Below are 16,079 nucleotides of genomic sequence, written 5' to 3'. Positions count from 1 at the left end.
GGCGTTCCGTCGCGCGGACCGACGGCGTTCCGTCGCGCGGACCGACGGCGTTCCGTCGCGCGGACCGACGGCGTTCCGTCGCGCGGACGGACGGCGTTCCGTCGCGCGGACCGACGGCGTTCCGTCGCGCGGACGGACGGCGTTCCGTCGCGCGGACGGACGGCGTTCCGTCGCGCGGACGGACGGCGTTCCGTCGCGCGGACGGACGGCGTTCCGTCGCGCGGACGGACGGCGTTCCGTCGCGCGGACGGACGGCGTTCCGTCGCGCGGACGGACGGCGTTCCGTCGCGCGGACGGACGGCGTTCCGTCGCGCGGACGGACGGCGTTCCGTCGCGCGGACGGACGGCGTTCCGTCGCGCGGACGGACGGCGTTCCGTCGCGCGGACGGACGGCGTTCCGTCGCGCGGACGGACGGCGTTCCGTCGCGCGGACGGACGGCGTTCCGTCGCGCGGACGGACGGCGTTCCGTCGCGCGGACGGACGGCGTTCCGTCGCGCGGACGGACGGCGTTCCGTCGCGCGGACGGACGGCGTTCCGTCGCGCGGACGGACGGCGTTCCGTCGCGCGGACGGACGGCGTTCCGTCGCGCGGACGGACGGCGTTCCGTCGCGCGGACGGACGGCGTTCCGTCGCGCGGACGGACGGCGTTCCGTCGCGCGGACGGACGGCGTTCCGTCGCGCGGACGGACGGCGTTCCGTCGCGCGGACGGACGGCGTTCCGTCGCGCGGACGGACGGCGTTCCGTCGCGCGGACGGACGGCGTTCCGTCGCGCGGACGGACGGCGTTCCGTCGCGCGGACGGACGGCGTTCCGTCGCGCGGACGGACGGCGTTCCGTCGCGCGGACGGACGGCGTTCCGTCGCGCGGACGGACGGCGTTCCGTCGCGCGGACGGACGGCGTTCCGTCGCGCGGACGGACGGCGTTCCGTCGCGCGGACGGACGGCGTTCCGTCGCGCGGACGGACGGCGTTCCGTCGCGCGGACGGACGGCGTTCCGTCGCGCGGACGGACGGCGTTCCGTCGCGCGGACGGACGGCGTTCCGTCGCGCGGACGGACGGCGTTCCGTCGCGCGGACGGACGGCGTTCCGTCGCGCGGACGGACGGCGTTCCGTCGCGCGGACGGACGGCGTTCCGTCGCGCGGACGGACGGCGTTCCGTCGCGCGGACCGACGGCGTTCCGTCGCGCGGACCGACGGCGTTCCGTCGCGCGGACCGACGGCGTTCCGTCGCGCGGACCGACGGCGTTCCGTCGCGCGGACCGACGGCGTTCCGTCGCGCGGACCGACGGCGTTCCGTCGCGCGGACCGACGGCGTTCCGTCGCGCGGACCGACGGCGTTCCGTCGCGCGGACCGACGGCGTTCCGTCGCGCGGACCGACGGCGTTTCTTCGCACGAACGTCGGCTTAATTCTTGCAGTATCCATTGCTCGCCTATGGGTTATCGCTCGCCGACCACCAGCTCTCGCCCTTCCTACAACGCTCGCCCTCCTTCTGCGCTCCTTCGCTCACCTTCTTTTGCGTGACCGCGCATGGGCGCTTCCACGTTCGCCCACGTGCAAATCATTGATTTACCATCGCGCGAGCTCCAGGGCGATTGCGACCGCGATTCCCATTGGGGTTTTCGCAGCATGACCAGCCTGGCGAGTCTTCTGGAGCGTATTTCCAGAACACGGCCTCACCCCGTAAATGCAGAGCATGGCACATGCAAGAATAAGAAGAATCTTCAGGGAGGTCTGAGCAACATTCTTCTTTCCAGAACCTGGGTTAGCCCTTCCCCGTCATTCCCTGGAAGGATTTTTGGCGGGGGGCTTTCTGTTCGAGATTTCTCCATCGGCCAAGGGGTGACTGTTTACCCCTTCCTCTTCTCCATCTCGTGAAAGGGGCTTACCAGGTCCTTTCTCTCCTCGGTTACGACCCGAGGTTTGGTTCAAGGAAGCTACAGGAAGGTCATGGGTACTTTCCTCCTCTCGGGCTCAAGGACCTTGGCGTTTCGTCGTCAAGTATCGAACTTGCGGGCAAGCTCGATGTTGGACCATCTGGACGCAATGACCGAGGGCTTCCTTTCGGGTGTCTCATCCGTGGATGTCGACAACCTCAGACACCCTTCCATCCTTGAGAAGAGTTTGTTTGTGCCCAAGGACAGAGACAGACAGCGGCTGTGCGGAGGAAGTCGACTTCCGTTTTCACTCCTCCAAGGCGCTTTCTTCCAGGCCCTGTAGGGCTCCAGCGCCTCTTTCTTTCAGCCACGTCGGCCTAAGTTATCGGACCGGCTACGACAACTGAGACAAGGTGTCCAATTGCAGTTCCCTCCTGTCAGGAACAGATGGCACGGGAGGCTCTCCTGGGGGGGGCATAGTCCTAGAGGGAGCGGTAGAGTTCACGAACTCTAGGATTGGCACCTCCCCATTGCTGGTTTCACGCTGGGAGGATGCCTAAGGTTACTCATCCGGATGACAGCTTCCCGATGCCCATTCCTGCACGATCTCTGTGATCAGCCAAGGATATCGCGCCTGCCGTCTCTGTCAGAAAATTCAGTGTCTCTGAACCTCTATGCCATAGGGTCGGCAAGAGTTTGCCCGTTTGGGCAGAATGATCCATGCCTTAGGAGAAGGTCCTCCATAGGATCATCGACGGCTTCACCCCCGGCTTCTTCAGTCGATCCTTTCTTGTAAGAAAGTATCTGAGACGGGAGTTCCGTAGTCGACCTCTCAGCCCTGATCAAGTTTGTCGAACAAACTTCGTCCAGCGTGGAACAGCAGAATCGATCAGACTGGTAACGAGGCGACAGGACTCCTTAGGCCCTGTATGGGAAGGACGGGTATTTTCAGTTTCCATTCCATCCATCTTCCAGGAAGCTCGTGGAATTCAGCCTAGACTGCAGGTATTCCTGCTTAAGATGCAGTGTGGCGATCCCGCCGTGGCATCGCAGGTTTTTTTCCCCAGAGAACTCTCCCTGTTTTCCTCATGGCCGCTCAGGTGCAGGCTTCCGCCTCCTTCGCCTTTTAGAGGTCTGGTCAACTCCGGTAGGCCGGGTTCGACCTTCTTCAGCGCCGGGACAAGCTTCCGGATGCGTACCATGAGTGGGGGTTCATGGTATTTTGCTAGGAGCCTTCTCTTCTTCTGCCTCAACATCTGGAGTATCTAGCCATGATATTGAGTCAACGGCCTTACCACGTTGGAAACCCCGCTTCTCGTCCGTCCAGCGAGGTTAAGCAACGTCGGTTCTAGTCGGTACTTGGATGGGTGACCACCTGGGGACACCAGATTCTGTTGCCACCTCCTCCGAGCCTTCCCTTCAGTTGACTGTGGCAAGGCTGAGGAGAGTCGCAGTACCTGTTCTCAGTCAAGCAGAGCTTTCAGCCATACCTTGGAACGTTTCCTAGTTCTCTTTTCCTCATTGACCCGTCTATAGTTCCGAACGGTCGCCTCAGGATAAGTTCCATGTGGGGCGGTCCAAGTTCCGGTGGTTTCAAAGCAACGATTAACCGGACTTTCTGGCCCCTATGGGACCAGCGGAACGTTTAGACCTGCAATGGGTGTTGACCTATGGATCCTCTTGATGGGAGTGAATATTCTCGTCCTTTCCCCACCTTTTTGATGCTGTTCCCGGACTCGTCAAAGAAAAGGGGGGGGGGGGGCATGTTCCGGTCCAGGCCTATGGTCAGGACCTGAAGGATACCTCTCCATCATTCAGGCAGGCTTAGGGGCCGTAGTCTGGCCCCTCTACAGCTCCTACAGCTCCTGCCGAGTCGCTCCATGCGCGTCGACTTCATGGTTCTGGCGTGTTCTAACCAGCAGGGGACGCATTTTCACACCTTCGCATCTTGCAGTAGAGATACCGAGATGATTTGAGACTCTCTCAATACCACCATCGGCTCTCTCATTCCAGGCAGAGGAATGTTCTCTCCGACTATCCGAGCAGAGCCTCGTAGAGAGAGTGTACCTGGGGGTCTTTGGCCTTGAGTATCCAGAAAGTCCTGGTCTGGGGGACCTGGTCGCGACAGCTTGGAACCTCAAGCTTCCGCTGTTCTTCCCCCCAGTCTCAGACCCCGAGACTCTGGCAAGATGGACTCTGGCAAGATGCATTCCGGTGATGGTGGGACAACATCAACGCCTGCGTCTTCCCTCCTTTGTTGTCTGTTGAGAATGGGTCTCAACAAGACCCGGTTGTCTCTCAACCTTTCAATGGCCCTGAGAGCTCCACTGGGACTATGCGCAGAACGGTTTCCGGACCCTCTGCTTCCCCTGACGGAACTCCCGGGAGAGCTTCTCCCACGGCACAGGCTACTCAAACAACCACACTGCAACATCTTTCACGAGCAGGGGCGTCGCTTCGGCTTCATGCCTGGAGACACTACGCCTCCTCCTCAAGAAGAGACAACCCGCTACAGTCGCGGGACGGAGGTCGCGTCATCTGCGATAGTCATCCGCAGGGGTCTTCCAGGCGAAGTGAAGAGTCTTCGGTGGTTGGTGTCGTGGGAGATATACCTCTTCCCTTGAGGCCTCTTCTCCAGCAATAACGATCTTATTGCCTTTCGGCGGGAGGAAACTCCTTTCCGCTCTCGGCAATGAAGCCTGTCGCTCAGCCTTTCCTAACCTTCAGGCTTAAAAGGAATAACTTTTTCTTTCCCGCTGGACCTTTCCTCGCTCATGCGAAGCTGCGAACGTCCCTGCCCTAGTCGGAGTGAGACCTCCAACTTGGAGCATGGCTCGGACTTTCTAGTCCCTTAAGAGATCTTCTCAAGGCCCTTTACGTCAGGCCTCTGATCGTATTCCATCTTGGGTCTCCTGGTCACTCTGGCCGCGGCCAGTTTGTAAGCAATCCTCTTGGTCTCGTACGACTCCGCCCTTTCTAAGGAATAGGGGAAGGCAACATTCAGGGTCGCTCCTGAGTTGTTGGCTAGACTCAGAATCTTGGGGTCCCGGCCCTTCGGTCCAATTCCTTCAAGATTTCGAGTCACCATTCTGTATCTGATGTCCCAGAACCTTCTCCTTGCCAGTAAAGGAATCGAGAGGTTAGCTTTGGGAACAGCTGCAGTTTGTCCTCAGTTGCAGCCGGTTTGGGAGCACAAGAAGGACACGGGGGAGAGTCACCAGTATACCTCTTCAGCTCGGACTCAAGGACATTCATCTCGACCTGTCTCCAGCACGATGTCGGATACATCGCAACGTCCCTCGCCTTCGAGTAATACTACTCTGTGACGCAGGTGCTACAAGCTGGAGTCTGGAAGCGTCTAATGACCTTCGCAGCCCGCTTCCTGCAGGGCGTGACCCACAGGAGTTTTGATACGTTTTCTATCGTTCTGTGGTGGCTACACAACAGTTGGTCTAACCTCAGGCTCCTTTTTGGACAGGTAGCAGAAGGTTGAGGGCATTGTTATCAGGTTTTAGTCTGCATGAACGAAAGAAGTATGTCTGGCCCTTACTTCTTTCTTCATCATCCCCTCTACGGGGAAGCGCATCCTGGTCTCTGCATAGCTGACCTCGAACCTCTGCAGGTAAACCATGCTTTCTGGTGTTCCAAGTATTAAGTCAATACTGTCGCGTCCCCCATACCCTGACGAGGTGGTATTGGGAACGTCCTAACCCAGAGTTTCTTCTGGAACTCCAGGTCAACTGCCTAAGACGGGTCACACTTCTTTCTTCACACACAAGCTTATGTAGGCCACACGGTTCCTTGCGGAGCAAGGAACTTGTGAGGTGTAGGGACTCCTTTTCTCGAGTGCGACTCACTCGGATTCTGAGTCCCCGGGTAAAGCCAAGCCAGTATGGCTGGGGACTTTCCACTCTACCTAAGGGGTAAGTCACCCCATGTAAATAGCGTGGTTTGTATTTCGGTTACGGAACAAATGACAAATTCGAAGATAATTTGTATTTTTCCTAACCATACAAACCTTAACTATTTACACATATTTGCCCGCCAGCCCTGTCCCCCTAGACAAGTCCTACCTCTAAGTGAAAGTGAGCTTCACCGGTGTAGCTAGCTACCACTCCCCTACCCCCCGCTAACTAGTGCGGGGGTAATACACCCTCATTAAATTCTAATGGCTCGCCATTTCAGCTGCGCTAAAAGGTAAACCCAATGTAAATAGCTAAGGTTTGTATGGTTAGGAAAAATACAAATTATCTTCGAATTTGTCATTTTGGCAGGTTCTGACCCTTATGAGGACTCAATGGGTTTGCTGACCCAGAGATTCCTCCTCGAGAGGGCAAAGACACGGTCTTGGACCGAGTATTTGGGACACAAAAACCCTCTAAGGCCAGTGCAGCTTTGCCCTGGTCTCAGGGGGTTAAGAGTACCTGGGACAAGATCGCGATCCAGCTCTCTGAGCTAGACTCCTCCAGCCGATCCAGTGCCGGCAACAAGCTTCTCCCACCTCCTCGTGTACAGCAGAGGAGGTACTTCGAGATAGTAGAGGAGCCTTGTTTAGCTCTTCCCCTTCACCATTCTTTGGAAGAGCTTACCAGGGGAGTCCCTCTTGAGAGAGACTCCAACCGGCAGGTTTCATTCTCGGCGGCTGAGATCCTTAATCAGGAGAAAGTTACGAAGTGTGCCATGCAGGCCACTTCATGGCTGGATATCTGGTTAGGGACCTTAGGTATCCTGATACGTTCGGAGGATTTATCCAAAGAACGTACCAGGAAAGCTATGGAGACCTTTCTACTCGCAGGCACTCGCACGGTCGAGTTTCTCGCCCAGCAAGTCTCGAACTTGTGGGCAAACACCATCCTGAAACGTCGGGATGCAGTGTCTGAGAGGTTCCATCAGAAGGTCCCTAGCACCGAGATAAGCAGGCTCAGACATTCTTCCGTGATGGGAACGAACCTGTTTGAGCCTAAGGACGTGGAGCATGCTGCTGAGAGGTGGAGGAAGTCCCACCAAGACTCCTTCCTACATAGGGCTTTGACATCCAAGCCCTATAAGCCTCCAGCACCCCAACAGCCCCGTCCTACCAAGACCACGAAACCGACAACGGCAGCGAAGACAGTGGTGTCTAAGCCCTTTCCTGTCAAGGACAGAAAAGGCAAGAAGCCCTCCAGGGGAGGGAAGAATCCTAGGCCGCAAACGCTAGGATTGGCAGTCCCCCTGCATGTCCACCAGTGGGGGGATGCCTTCAAAGTTGCGCAGACAGGTGGCAGCAACTCGGGGCCGATTCGTGGACGATTTCAGTAATCAGTCAGGGATATCGCGTCCCGTTCACAACATCTCTACCTCCCATGACGACGAATCTAGTGTCATTGAGCTCCCTTGCCATGGGATCAGCAAGGGGGCAGGCCCTTCGCGCAGAAGTCCAGACCATGTTGAAGAAGGGCACTCTCCAGGAGGTCCTCGATGGGTCCCCAGGCTTCTTCAGTCGACTCCTCTTGTAAAGAAGGCATCTGGAGGCTGGAGACCAGTCATCGACCTCTCGGCTCTGAAATAGTTTGTCGAGCAAACTCCGTTCAGTATGGAGACCGCAGACACGGTCAGACTTGTAGTGAGACCTCAAGACTTCATGTGTACACTGGATCTGAAGGACGCGTACTTCCAGATCCCAGTCCATCCGTCTTCAAGGAAGTACTTAAGATTCAGCCTAGACAACAAGGTTTACCAGTTCAAGGTGCTGTGTTTCGGTGTCTCCACAGCACCACAGGTTTTCACTAGAGTGTTCACCCTAATATCGTCGTGGGCACACAGGATCGGCATCCGTCTCCTCCGTTATCTGGACTACTGGCTGATTCTAGCAGACTCGAAGTCATCCCTTCTTCAACACCGAGACAAACTTCTGGGACTTTGCCAGGATCTGGGGATCATGGTAAATCTCGAAGTCCTCTCTGCTGCCCACTCAAAGACTAGTATACCTAGGCATGATTATAGACACAAATCTCCACTAAGCCTTCCCATCAGACGACAGGATAGCAAGGCTGAGGAAGGTGGCAAGCCCTTTTCTCTGACGAGAAGAGCTTCCAGCCCAATCGTGGTTACGTCTCCTCGGTCACCTCTCATCTTTGGCTCGTCTAGTTCCCAACGGTCGCCTCAGAATGAGATCCCTCCAGTGGCGACTCAAGTCCCGGTGGAATCAAGGTTGCGATTCCCCGGACCTCATGATCCCTATGGGACCTGCGGAACGGACAGACCTCCAGTGGTGGGTGACAGACGAGAACCTACGAAGAGGAGTGGATCTTTTCGTCCTCCCCCCGGATTTGATGCGGTTTTCGGACGCCTCAAAGAAAGGGTGGGGAGCCCACGTTCTACACCACAGGACCTCAGACCTGTGGTCAGAATCGGAAAAGTGCCTCCATATAAATCTTTTAGAGATGAAGGCCGTCTTCTTGGCCCTTCAGCAGTTCCAACAATACCTGGCGGGTCACTCTGTGGTGGGGATGAGCGACAACACCACAGTAGTGGCTTACATCAACAAGCAAGGAGGTACCTTTTCAAAGCAGCTATCCCATCTTGTAGTAGAGATATTGAGATGGACCGAAGTCCACTCGATTCCACTATCGGCACGTTTCATTCCAGGCAAGAGGAATGTGCTCGCCGACAATCTGAGCAGAGCGTCTCAGATAGTGAGTACCAAGTGGTCTTTGGATCATCTAGTAGCCAACAAAGTCCTGACTTTGTGGGGTTCCCCGACTGTGGATCTGTTCACGACAGCGTTGAACTTCAAGCTTCCACTATACTGCTCCCCAGTCCCGGATCCCAAGGCGCTCTGGCAAGATGCCTTCCAACAACGGTGGGACAACATCGACGTGTACGCCTTTCCCCCGTTCTGTCTGATGAGGAGGGTGCTCAACAAGACCAGAATATTGGTTAATCTTTCAATGACCCTCATAGCTCCGCTATGGCATCACGCGGAATGGTTTCCGGACCTTCTGCAACTCCTAACGGAACTTTCGAGAGAACTCGGACAACCACATGTCAACATCTTCCACAAAGCTGTAGCTTCGCTACGACTTCATGCCTGGAGACTATCCAGCATCTCTCTGAGAGGATTTTCGCAACAAGTTGCTATTAAGATGTCTGGACATCTGCGAAAATCATCCGCATCTGTCTACCAGGCAAAGTGGAGAGTCTTCTGTGGTTGGTGTCGTGGAAGGGGTATCTCTCCACTCGATGCCACTATTCCAACAATAGCGGAGTTCCTCGTGTATTTGCGGGAAGAAATGCGCCTTTCAGTCTTGGCGGTGAAAGGCTATCGCTCAGCCTTAAGTCTAGCCTTTAGACTCAAAGGAATGGACATTTCTTTCTCGCCGGAACTTTCCCTACTCATACGAAGTTATGAACTTACCTGCCCTCAGTCGGAAGTGAGACCTCCTCCATGGAACGTGGTTAGAGTTCTCCGGTCTCTTAAGAGACCTCCCTATGAACCATTACGCCAGGCTTCAGATCGCAACCTAACTTGGAAGACGGTGTTCTTACTAGCTTTGGCATCGGCCAAGCGAGTCGGTGAACTTCATGGTCTCTCATATGACATCGCCCATTCTAGGGGAAGGGGGGAGGTAACGTTCAAATTCGTCCCTGAGTTTATTGCTAAGACTCAGAATCTGGGGGTGCCGGACCCTCTGTTCGACTCCTTCCAGATTTCAAGTCTTTGTTCTGTAACAGATGACCCAGACCATCTCCTACTATGCCCAGTAAGGAGTCTGAGGCTATATCTCAAAAGAACGGCTGCAGTCCGTCCTCAGGTGCAAGCATTGTTTGTTAGCACTGGGAGGACTAAGAGGAGGGTCACCAAGACACCATCTCGGCATGGATTCGCAGGGTGATCCATCTGTCCCTGAATCCAGACCCTCCTCCGTCACGTCCCCCTAGAGCACATGACGTCAGGGGCGTAGCTACGTCCCTGGCCTTAAAGAAGAATTCCTCAGTGACGCAGGTTCTTCAGGCTGGGGTGTATAAGCGTCAGACGACCTTCACATCCCACTACCTGCAAGATGTGACCCACAGGAGGCTCGATACATTCTCTATCGGCCCTGTGGTGGCTGCACAGCAGCTGGTTTAGAACCTCAGGCTCCTTAATGGACAAGTAGCAGAAGGTTGAGGGCATTGTTACCCGGTCTTAGTCTACATGAATGAAAAGGTTTGTCTGGCCCTTATTCTTTTCTTCATCTTCCCCTCTCTTGGGGGAAAGCAGCATCCTGGATTTTCTGCACAGCTGACCTCAAACCACTGCAGGTAAACCATGTTTCTTTGTGTTCCTAGTACATATTAAGCTAATACTGTCACGTCCCCATACCGTGACGAGGTGGTATTGGGAGAGTCCTAGCCTAAAGTTTCCATCTAAAGGACTACAGGTCAACTTCCTAGGACAAGTCACACTTTATTACGAGTCACACTTTATTATACCTTCACACACAGCTTGCGTAGGCCGCAGTCCTTGCGTAGCAAGGTTCTAGCGAGGTATAGGGAGTGCTGACACACTCAAATAATCGAGTCCCCGGGCAAAGCCAAAAGCCAGTACTGGCTGGGACTTTCCACCCTTCCTAATGGGTGAGTCACCCCTATTAAATAGCGTGATTTGTATGTCATTTACGGAACAAATGACAAATTCGTAGATAATTTGTATTTTTTCTAACTATACAAACCTTAGCTATTTAATCAAACTTGCCCGCCAGCCCTATCCCCCTTGAAGTCCTACCTCCAAGCAAAGTGAGCTCAAGCACAGGTGTGTGTGTGTGAGGGGGTGGGGTAGCAAGCTACCCTCCCTACCCCCCCCCCCCGCTAACTAGCGGTGGGGTAGTAAACCCTTGTTAAAATTCTAATGGCTCGTCATTTCAGCTACGGCGAAAGTAATAACCCCTATTAAATAGCTAAGGTTTGTATAGTTAGGAAAAATACTAATTATCTACGAATTTGTCATATTTGAAGAACTTAAGCTCCTAATTCATAACATTCCCCCATAATTGTATGTCTACAGGAAAGTATGCTTGATGCTAACACTCCTAGTCCTCGAGAGTATGTTAGCTATAGAACACGATATAATCATCAAACAGGGAGCCATGGCGGAAGTCTCATGTACGTTTGTCGAGATGTTCCCCAAATACCTATGTCTATATGTACTGTACAACCCTGCAGGCAGTGGTTGTGCAGATTGATATGGGGAGAAAATATACAATATGCTCTATGTACTCACCTCCAAATGATAATATTTTATATGATGATTTAGCAGAGGTCATTCAACAACTCCCTCAACCTTTTCTCTTACTGGGAGATATGAATGGTAGACATCCTTTATGGGGTGATGTTTTGGCAAACAGAAGGGGCAATATTATCTCATCAATTGTGGAGAATGAGGATGTGGGACTCCTTAATACAGGAGAGCCATTTCCATGTTCAGACAGGTACCTTGTCATGCATTGACCTTTCAATTGCAAGCTCTAACTGCCTTCTTGATTTTGATTGGAGGACATTAGATGATTGGCATACTAGTGATCATGCACCAATCATTATAAACACCAACAAGGGTCTGCCTTTACAAAGATTGCCACGATGGAATCTTGACAAGGCAGACCGAGTTAAATTTTGTGAGTTAAGTGAAATCGAAGGGAGTGCAGAACAGTGAAAGTATTGATGATGCCATAAACCTACTGAATGGAACTCTCCATACAGCAGGAATCAATTTGATTCCCAAAACCACAGGACTATTCAAAAGACGACCAGTCCCGTGGTGGTCTTCAAAATTAACAGCCTTGCACAGAGCCACCAGAAAATCTCACTAGATTGCGTAGACGCCGTACGGATGAAAATTTGATAACGTACAAAAAGTGTAGAGCACAGTTCCGTCGTGCCATGAAAGAAGCTAGATGCCAATCTTGGGTGGCTTTTGTTTCCTCCATTAATAGTAGAACACCACCATCTTCTGTATGGAGGAAAGTAAAAAAGATTGCAGGCAAATTCACCACAAACCCACCACAGGTGTTGAAAGTGAATGGTCAGTATGTGACTGAAGGAAATCAAGTTAGCAATGCCCTGGCTGACCATTTTTCAAATGTATCGTGCAAGAGTGTAGCAGCTCCTGGTCACCAGTACAGGAGCATTGAAGAAAAGAAAATTTTAAATTTTGCAACAGGAAGGGAAGAGTCATATAGGCTAATTTTCCTTTCACTGAAAGAGAATATGATTCGGAACTTTCCACTTGTAACGATACAGCCCCTGGACCTGATGGAATTCCATATGCAATGGTTAAACATGTACATTTTAATACAAAGTTATTTATTTTAAGCATTATTAATAGAATATGGCATGATCATAGTTATCCAAGTGTTTGGGAACTAGCCATTATTTTAGCCTTTTTAAAACACGGTAAGGACAATTTTTTAGCAGCAAACTACCGACCTATTGCATTGACATCTTGTTTATGTAAAATTATGGAGAAGATGGTCAATGCAAGACTGATGTGGTACCTTGAAAAGAAGGGTATTTTTATCACCGACTCAATGTGGATTCAGAAAAAATGCACTCGACGACTTATGTGTTAATAAGACTTGAGTCCTCTGTTTGTGAAGCATTTGCGTCCAAACAGCACCATGTGACAGTCTTTTTTTTTTTTTTTTTTTTACCTTGAAAAGGCATATGATACCACTTGGAGATATGGTATACTTAAAACAATTCATGAATTAGGATTGAGAGGAGAGCTGCCACTATTTATTCAGGCATTTCTTTCAAATAGAGTTTTTCAAGTGAGAGTGGGGGAAGCTCTATCAGAGAGTAAGTGTCAGGAAGGAGGAGTTCCTCAGGGGAGTGTCCTGAGTGTAACCCTTTTTGCACCAGCAATTAATGGGATATCCTCAGTCATTCCCCGGTATGTTCTCTCACCATTATTTGTGGATGATCTCTCAATGGCAATGGTTGAGAGAAAAATACAACTCTCAATTGACAAAATTATCCAGTGGGCCGATAGGAATGGATTTAAGTTCTCGACAAGTAAAACTACTTTGTTCCGTAACCGAAATACAAACCACGCTATTTACATGGGGTATTACTTTTGGCGTAGCTGAAATGACGAGCCATTAGATTTTTAACGAGGGTTAACTACCCTCTCGCTAGTTAGCGAGGGGGTAGGAGAGGGGTAGCTAGCTACCCCTCCCCCCTCACACACCGGTGAACTGATTCACTTCACTTTTGGCTCGGGTGATGATCAGACCTGTCTGTCTCACCCTCGCATTTTTGGCAGCCTTAATTTGTTTGCTTTTTCTTACAGCTTGTGTGCTTGGAAGTTGGCCTCCATCCATCATGCGGAAGTGCCTTGGACTTCCCGACCGCCCTTGTGGAACGTTCATGTCGGCAGTCGAGACCGACCCTCACTCCTTATGTCCATACTGCAGAGGTCAACGGTGTATAAGGAACAAAACTTGTAGTGATTGCAGGGAGTGGTCTACCTCCCAGTGGGGGAGGTTTTCCCGGCGTTGTAAGAAGTCTAAGCGTGACCTTTCTCCTTCAAGGGCTGCCTTGAAGAAAGAAGGTTCCAAAGACACTTCTTCCGCTGCCCGAACCTCCTCCGAAGCTCCCACTCGATCGGTCTCTCGCGAGGGGCCGTCGAGTGGTAGCGTAGGCCTTTCTGTTGTTGACCAACCTCGGGGTTCGGGAGAGGGAGTTGCCTCCCATAGCGAGGCAGCTCCTCCTCCTCCACCTCCGGGGGAGGATTTTGATGATTCTGTGTCTAACAATGATCTTTTGCAGCTTTGGGCTTCCTTGGGGCTTAAGGGCTCGCCCTCCAGCGAAGCCCTGTTTGACCTGATCCAGTTGGGTGCAGCTGTCAAACAGTCGCCGGTAATAGCAGAGGTAGATACTCTGTCTTTTGTCGACGTTGTTGTGGCAGAGGCTTCCGACGGGTCGGGCCAAACCCCTGCCATTGTTGCTGATGTTGCTGAAAGCTCAGTTCCCCCTCCGAACATTCTTCGAGGGAGGAGCTGGGTCTAACGGTGTCTCCTGCGGGTGATTCTCCCCCCCGGGGGGAGTTCACTGACGGATGGTGTTGCTGCCCCTCGAGGTCGTCTTCGCCGTAAGGCTCGCCCTCCTCTTCGCCGTCGAGGCCTTCCTTCCTCTTACAAGGGGGTTAGGAGGCGCCTCTTTGGTTCTTCGCCTTCGACGTCTCCCGCAGAGGAGCCTCCTCAACGTGAGCAGACCGTTACAACCGCATCGCTAGACCTCTCAGCTGATCGTTCGCGATCACCGATGCCTGTCAGACCTGCTAGCCTTCCTTCTCCGTTTGCGGATGCAGATGCGCTGTGGGCGCCTACGCACCCCGTTTTCCAGCGGGCACCGGTCCCTTCGGGGCACAAGGGCTTGTCTCCCACTGAGACTAAGTCCCTTAAGCGCCAGGTGTTACCTGCGCGCCCACGTTCTCCTGTGCTGTAGCGCGCAAGTGCTCGCCTGCTGTGGACCCTTCAGACTCTTCACGCCCCACATCTCGCCGTAGATCTCCTGCCCGCCAGTGCTCGCCTGCGCGTCAGCGCGCTCCTACGCGTCAGCGCTCCCCTGCTCGTCAGGGATCTCCTGTGCGCCAGCTCTCTCCTGCTCGCCAGTACACATCTGCGCGCCCCGTTCCTGCTGCGCGCCCTGTGCGCCCATGTACTCCTGAGCGCCCGCGATCACCTGCTCGCCAGCGCACATCTGCGCGCCCTGGTCCAGATGCGCGCCCTGGTCCAGATGCGCGCCAACGTTCGCCCGCGCGTCCACGATCTCCGGATCTGGGTGCAGGCAAGGAGGCTGCTCCTTTGCCCCCTCGCCGTCGATCTCCTACGCGCCGCAGACCCCGCCCACGCGCCAGCCTTTGCCTGCGCGCCAGGCGCGCACTCTCCTGTGCGCTCTACTAGACCTGGTCGAGCTCCTGCGCGCCTAGATTCAGCCTAGACAACAAGATCTACCAGTTCAAGGTGCTGTGTTTCGGTCTCTCCACAGCACCACAGGTGTTCACCAGAGTGTTCACCCTGTTCTTCGTGGGCACACAGGATCGGCATCCGTCTCCTTCGCTTCGGCTTCACGCCTGGAAACTATCCAGCATCTCCTCACAGAGAGAGGCTTTTCGCAACAAGTTGCGGAGCGAATGTCTCGACACCTGCGAAAGTCATCTGCAGGGGTCTACCAGGCGAAGTGGAGAGTCTTTTGTGGTTGGTGTCATGGGAGGGGTATCTCTCCCCTCGATGCCACTATTCCAGCATTAGCGGAGTTTCTTGTTTATCTGCGGGAGGAAATGCGCCTTTCGGTCTCGGCGGTGAAAGGCTATCGCTCAGCCTTAAGCCTGGCCTTCAGGCTGAAAGGATTGGAGATTTCTTCTTCGCTGGAACTTTCCTTGCTCATACGAAGCTACGAACTTACCTGCCCTCAGTCGGAAGTGAGACCTCCTCCATGGAACGTGGTTCGGGTTCTCGGACTCTTAAGAGACCTCCGTTCGAACCATTACGCCAGGCTTCTGATCGTCACCTGACTTCGAAGACGGTGTTCCTGCTCGCTCTAGCTTCTGCCAAGCGTGTCAGTGAACTTCATGGTCTCTTGTACGACGTCGCCCATTCAAGGGGATGGGGGGAGGTAACGTTCAGGTTCGTCCCTGAGTTTGTTGCCAAGACTCAAAATCCTGTGGTTCCGGACCCACGGTTCGACTCCTTCAGGGTTATGAGTCTTCGTTCTGTAACAGATGACCCAGACCATCTCCTACTATGCCCAGTAAGGAGTCTGAGGCATTTTCTTAAAAGAACAGCTGCAGTCCGTCCTCGCGTGCAAGCCCTGTTTGTGAGCACGGGAAGGACGAAGAGGAGGGTCACCAAGAATACCATTTCAGCTTGGATTCGAAGGGTCATCCATCATTCCCTGAATCCAGACCCTCCTCCGTCACGTCGCCCCAGAGCACACGATGTCAGAGGCATCGCAACGTCTCTGGCATTCAAGAGAAACTTCTCTGTGACGCAGGTGCTACAAGGTGGGGTCTGGAAGCATCAAACGACCTTCACAGCCCACTACCTGCAGGACGTGACCCACAGGAGGCTTGATACGTTCTCTATCTGCCCTGTGGTGGCTGCACAACAGCTGGTCTAACCTCAGGCTCCTTAATGGACAGGTAGCAGAAGGTTGAGGGCATTGTTACCCGGTTTTAGACTG

At 53.6% G+C, this 16,079-nt stretch overlaps 1 long non-coding RNA gene and 1 pseudogene across 1 annotated transcript in view; both read left to right on the top strand.

Moving 5' to 3' along the window:
* LOC137658762 (uncharacterized) overlaps positions 1-16,079 on the top strand; it is a 52,616-nt gene that overhangs the window by 12,696 nt on the left and 23,841 nt on the right. The window lies entirely within an intron of this gene.
* Positions 3,159-3,277, top strand: LOC137659391 (5S ribosomal RNA; annotated as a pseudogene).

The sequence above is a fragment of the Palaemon carinicauda genome, chromosome 19 (genome assembly GCF_036898095.1).
Source record: "Palaemon carinicauda isolate YSFRI2023 chromosome 19, ASM3689809v2, whole genome shotgun sequence".
Taxonomy (NCBI): domain Eukaryota; kingdom Metazoa; phylum Arthropoda; class Malacostraca; order Decapoda; family Palaemonidae; genus Palaemon; species Palaemon carinicauda.
The sequence above is the reverse complement of the archived record's forward strand: the minus strand, read 5'-3'. Positions and strand labels throughout refer to the sequence as shown.